The sequence below is a fragment of the Coturnix japonica genome, chromosome 10 (assembly GCF_054131305.1).
Source record: "Coturnix japonica strain WE chromosome 10, WE-NBRP24, whole genome shotgun sequence".
Classification (NCBI taxonomy): Eukaryota; Metazoa; Chordata; class Aves; order Galliformes; family Phasianidae; genus Coturnix; species Coturnix japonica.
Genome location: NC_140672.1, coordinates 7,031,037 through 7,037,090, shown reverse-complemented (window position 1 = coordinate 7,037,090; position 6,054 = coordinate 7,031,037). Strand labels below are relative to the sequence as shown.

At 41.7% G+C, this 6,054-nt stretch overlaps 1 long non-coding RNA gene across 1 annotated transcript; it reads left to right on the top strand.

The window, feature by feature from the left end:
- Positions 1 to 214: 214 nt before the first annotated feature.
- LOC146759200 (uncharacterized) lies at positions 215 to 2,440 on the top strand. The gene is made up of 3 exons (XR_014932274.1): positions 215 to 541; positions 1,165 to 1,269; positions 2,155 to 2,440. It is a non-coding gene; the product is annotated as an uncharacterized LOC146759200 (long non-coding RNA).
- Positions 2,441 to 6,054: the final 3,614 nt, after the last annotated feature.

The window sequence follows — 6,054 nt, the reverse complement described above, 5'->3', positions numbered from 1 at the left end:
CTTGACCCTGAGGAGAAGAGTTGGTCTGGAGGGAGGTGTCCCTGCCTATAGCAGGGGGACTGGAACTAAATGACCTTAAAGATTCAGTCAGTTCTATTGTTTTTCTACCCTTAATTTTGCTTGAAAGGTTTTAGAATAAATGAGATTCTGGTTTCCATGAAAACTGTTTGCAGGGAGCTCCATTGTAGCTAGTAAGTCTATCTTTAAGTTCAAGGGCAATAATGCATTGACTGTGTTCAAAAGGGAAATGACTCAGGAATGGATGATGGTTTAGAATAAAACATAATCCTACTTATTTTCTATGCAAATATGTGTAAGGAAAAGATGCTGCACTCAGTTCTGGAAATACCCTGACAAATATATCTCTAGTATTTCACAGCTGGAGATATCAAGATTGTTAAACCACTGGAAGATGTGGAAGTGAATGAATATGGGAGTGCATCTTTTGTCTGTGAGATTTCACACGATGAGGTTCAGACCCAGTGGTACAAAGATGACAACAAGCTGAAGGCTGATGACAACATTAGAATGCAGCAAGATGGTAGGGTGTAAAGAGGGGGATCTTTCTCCTGAGTGGGGGGTGGGTTGGAGATCAAGCATATAAGACATCTGAAATGAAGTGAAGAGGGTTTAGAAGCGAGTTCCCCTTTTGTTTTGGGACTGAGGTTTAGGTGGAACAAGTGACATGGTGGGATGCTTAGTGTGGGAAGCGTGATGCTATCCCACCATCCCACACTGCTGGGAGCAGGTAGGAAATGAGTGCAGTTATTTCCAACGTGGGGGTGAACAGGGCAGTCAGTTCACCTCTCCAAAGAGGTTTTGTCTGACAGTGAGTGTGATCCTTCTGTATCAGGTACTTTGAAGGTGACGGCGGCCACATTTGGTCAGTCCTTGTAGAAGCCATGTTTAGATTACGCTTTGGTGGGGATGTGGACGTGGAGGAATGGGTGGTTTCATTGACATGAGAGAACAGGCAGTGATGCTGTGAAACCAGATGGATGATGCTCAGCCTGGCCATGTGCCTCAGAGCTCTTTGCTCAAGGAAGCCAAGTGTAGTTGTGGGTTTGCTCTCAAGAGCACAGTTTGGTAGGGATGAGTTGGCGGTTGGACTAGATGACCTTAGTGGTCTTTTCCAGCCTTAGTGACTCTGGTTCTCTGCTTCAGGAAAGACCTACTCGGTGACTTACACACGTGTCCAAGTCAAGGATGCAGCAGAAATAAAATCTGTAGCAGAAAAGGCAGAATCTCGTGCCCATCTTACAGTTAAAGGTAATTATGCTTCTGATGACGATTTTGATTAAATTATCTTATGTTATAAACGAGCTAACATCCTTTGCTTTAATGTCAAGGAAGTTAAACACCACCAGGACCTTTCACAGAAATAAAAACTCCTACCTACCTACCTTTCTGCCCACAAAATATCCAGCTTCTCTTTTGGAATTTACTTTTGCAAAGTAAGACGGATTATTTTCTTAGGAGGTTGATTTTCTACCTTTAGTCTTCAGATTTGTGTTTGAACGTTGAGGGATAAAAAACATAGCTTGACCTTTTCTTCATTTTCTCTTGCTGTTTGAAAAGAGCACAGGGTTTTGTTTTTTTTTTTAATATATACAATGTTAGGGTATATATATGATGTTAAGTGTGATAAAGAAAAGGGAGGCATTTGAGTTAGCACACTACTCAAGAGTTCAGTCCCCAGCTTTGCCACTGTTAAAATTATAAGGGCAAGAACTTCCTGGAAAATGAATTTCTCCTAAGTAGAGTCATTACATTTGAGCTACAGAGACCTTTACTAGGTGAAAACTTGTTGTTCAGAGCTAAGTTGCTGTATTTAACCAAAGTATTTATCAGTGTCCGTGTTTCAATGAACCTCTTTTCCATTTCGTAATGCGAGGAGTTTTATATTGTGATGGGAAGGTCATGGTTTGATTTGGATGTTGGACTGGGAATCAGAAGATCTGGGCTCTCTTCCGATTGTCAATCTTATTGTCTGACTTCTTAACAACATTCTTTTCTTTCTATTATTTTTTAATGATGTTTCAAGGCATTCTGAGCTGATAGGTGTAGTGTTCATGTGCAGTAATGCTGACGTGAGTAAGTGGGGTGATAATGTAAGGGTTTTTTACATTCCTTCTAAATCTCTGCTTTCTCTAGTTCCATACTTCTTAAAGAGCAATCCATTAATCTAGTAAAGGAGCTGTGTGATGACTATGTGACTGAGCCTGAAAAAGCCAAATTTGAATGCGAGATATCCATTCCTTCTGTGAAACCTCCCAAGTGGTATTCCTACGTGGGGAAGTCTTACAGGCTGGCAGAAACTTGATTATGCAGCAAGAAGGCACCATCCACCAGCTGACCATACCGAAAACCACCACTGATATCACAGGCACCATTCAGTTCTCAATTGTCAAATCCAAATCCACAGCCAATCTGCTTGTCAGAGGTAACATATCCTGGCTTGGTTTACATCATGAAGATGAAGAATTAATTAACGTACAGTCTTCCTTCACTGGGGTCTTTGAAATATTGTGTGTGTGTCTGGAGGGTCTGCTCCATTTCCAGTTCAAAGTCGTTGGACACTAAATGAGACAGCTGCATCTCAGTAAAAGATCTGTTTGAATAGCTGTGATGTGCTTACTATTCAGATCTACAGAGCTGAGGTTTTGTCCTTGGCTATACCAAAGAAGTCAAATCAGGTGAAATTAATTGTATTTCTGAACTAGACAAGGTTAAGTTTGGTAGCACCTAAATTTGATGCAGTTTGTCATTGATTTCATCTGAAAGAAACTTGCAGGCTTTTTATCTGCTGTTGTCCCCAGCATAAGAGTCTCCATTCACACCCTAAAGTACTTGTTATATTTTCAAGTCACTCTTATTTGAATAAAAGCCTCAACAATTGGGAGCAATTTAATAAGCACAGAACAAGAGCTGGACCTTGCATTTGGTAGATAATATACAGTATTACTTTATAGAAATGTAGTCAATGGCATTCCCTATAGACAATCGTTTGTTTTATCTTTAGAGTCGTTCAAAGAACCATTGTAAACTTGACATTAATTGGAATGGAATACACGCAAGAGACTTTCCTCTTCTTCCAATTGTCCTCATCCTTTCTTCTCTTCCACCCCTGCTTTGCAGATTACCATATACAAATCACCAGGAAGTTGGAGGACAAGACAGCTTTGGAATGTCATTCTGTCATCCTGTCCTGTGACTTCAGGCCTTCTCCAAAGGTTGTGAAATGGTTCAAAGGCCACACACTCATCAAGCCCTCTGAGAAGTACAAGATCAAGAGGGATAAGCATTCAGCAGAGCTCAAGATTCTGAAGCTGAAGCCCGATGATGCTGGTGTGTACAAGTGCAAGGCAGGAATTGCAGAGACTGAGGCCACGCTGACAGCTGAAGGTATGAGCAGGGAGGGTGGCCTCTTCCATGTCCTATTTCACCTCAGATTTCTCTTCTTGAGGTTGATTTCTGCCGTTCTCTCCTGCTAACTTTATAAATGTATAATCTTCACTGAGAAGATTACACAAAGATCATCTAGTCCAACCATTCTACCACATCCCAGTATGATTTATAGTAACAGTGGTAACAGTTCACCTTGTTTCCCCACAGCCCGCAATGTAGAAGTAACGAAGCACCTGCAGGATGTGGAAATTGAAGAAGAGAGCTCTGCTGTCTTCTCCTGCGAGCTGTCCCATGATGACGAGGACGTGGAATGGTTCCTGAATGGCAACCTCCTTTACACCAACAATTACAATGACATCAAGAACGTTGGCAATTGCTGCACACTGACAATGAAGCAGGTTAAGCCTGAGGATGCTGGCACAGTGACAGTGAAGTCAGACAAGGTGTCAGAAAGCGCACCTGAAGGTGATAGGTGGGTCTGATCACACCCCTCCTGGATGCAAGAGATGCTAAGGAGCCCCAGTTCATTCTATTGTGCAGCAGTCCTGCTTCTAAAGCTGACCTCTCTGGGGTGACAAGACATCAGGGGCTTTCTTCCAGTGGAAGGTTCCATTGCAGCAGATATCAACGAAGGAGGATGGTTTTGGTGTCCTGCCAAAGCATTCCATTGCTTTTTATCATCATTTTATTTAGCACAAGGAGAGTTACAAGAGCAGTTTCTTTTACTGCTTCAGTAACATGCAGTGTCAATGCTGTTGTCTCCAAGGATTTATGACTGCAGGGAGAGATCATTCAGTGTGTGTTTTGCCTCTGGGATGACTAATGACCAGGCTGTGAGCAACCTGATCTAGCTGTGAATGTCCCTTTTTATTGCAGGGGAGCTGGGCTAGATGGCCTTTAAGGGTCTCTTCCAATTCTAAGGGTACTGTGATTCTAATCTGCTCTCCCCAGCAATTAAGCTCTTTTACTCTATGCGCTCAGAGTTTGAAGGATTTCCTCTTTCTCCTTTCTTTTGCATTTGGTGGAAGTTTTTTCCCCAGTATAAACATCTGATGTGTGAAATAGAAGATAGATAAAAGGAGTCAATAAAAGAGGAAAATCAAAAGTGTTCAGCAGCTTATCCTCTTAATCCTGAGGCCTGCTGTATGAGCTCTGCTCCATGTGAGGGCAATGCCAGCTCTCCAGCTTTAGAAGAGCTGCATCCCAATTACTTCATATGATATCAGTCCCACCCAAGGCAATGCAGGCTGTCCCTCCTGTTCCCTGTATTCTCGTACTGATTAGTTCAGAATTCCATAAAGTGCATTCAGTCAACACACATGAAACCGCTTTAGGTTCTATATTGATGTCGTCAGTGCTGGTAAAGATTTATTTATCCCTCTTTAAAAATCAGATGCAGGTTTCTATACCTGTGATATTGGCACTGATGTTGCCAAATCAAAGGTCGGCATTCAGGGTAAGTACTGTGGAAAGTAAAGGAGTGCTGAAAGCACATTCAGTGTGGTCACTATGTCGTACACCTATTCCCCCACGAGCCTTAATAGTTTCTACAATAGAAGTGTATTACTGCAATTTAGCACAGTGATGTCTGGAAAATTCCCATTGCTTTTGATGTAAATGTATCTCATTTTGCCATGAAAATCACCAAACACATCAAGAATGTCCTGGAAATATTTCCTTTCTAAACATCCCTAAAATGGAGAAATGGTTTGAACACCAGTAGGGGTAGGATGGTAACAAATTAGCTAATAGAAACATTTAATTTCTTGTCATAGGCAAAACCCTTTTTCTCACGCAGCATCCTAGAGTTGTCCTCTCTGTTAGGTTGTTCCCTCTGTAGCTCATTGAATCTTCATTCTGCTCCATGGACTGAGCTTCTCTAATTGTAGTTCTTCCAGAGCAAAGACAAGAGATTCACATCTCTTTTTTTTTATAGCTTTCTGGTAATTCTGAGTGGAGAATGTCTTAGAGAATACATCAGTAAGGAACGCAGCCATGTTCTGCAAATCCTGAGTTAAAACACCAGTACTGCTACTCATGTCAGTCAGTCACAAATTCCTTTTCTCCATATAAACCTCATACTAACCTATCTCTTACCTTCCAGAGCTGAATAGTGGCATTACCAAACGGCTGAAAAACACTGAAATCCAGGAGGGAGAAGATTGTACTTTTGAATGCATTCTGTCGCATGAAAGCATTGATGAGTTCAACTGGACACTGACTGGAAGCAGAGTGGAAAGTGGTGGGCGATTTAAAGCTTCTAACGTGGGTCGGAAATATACTCTCATTATCAAAAGTGTGACTCCTACTGACACTGAGGAAGTCGTTTTTACTGCCCGTGGTCTAACCTCCAAAGCCTCTCTGTCTGTGAAAGGTAATGAGATGGGAGAGATTCTGGGGCCTGATTCCTTCAACTGTCTTCTGATAAGATTGCCGTGAGAGCTAACTCATAATATGGTTAAAGTGAATAGCAACCTTCTACTTGAACCTCAAAGCACTGAGAATTTCTCTTAAAAATAAGTAAAACGAGGAAACATTTTACACAAATGTGAGAACTACCCAAAGCACTGGGGTAGTGTTGGAAATGGGCATCTCACTACAGCTTGTTCCATTAACAGTAAATCAGGAATGCTCTGTTGAGGGAAC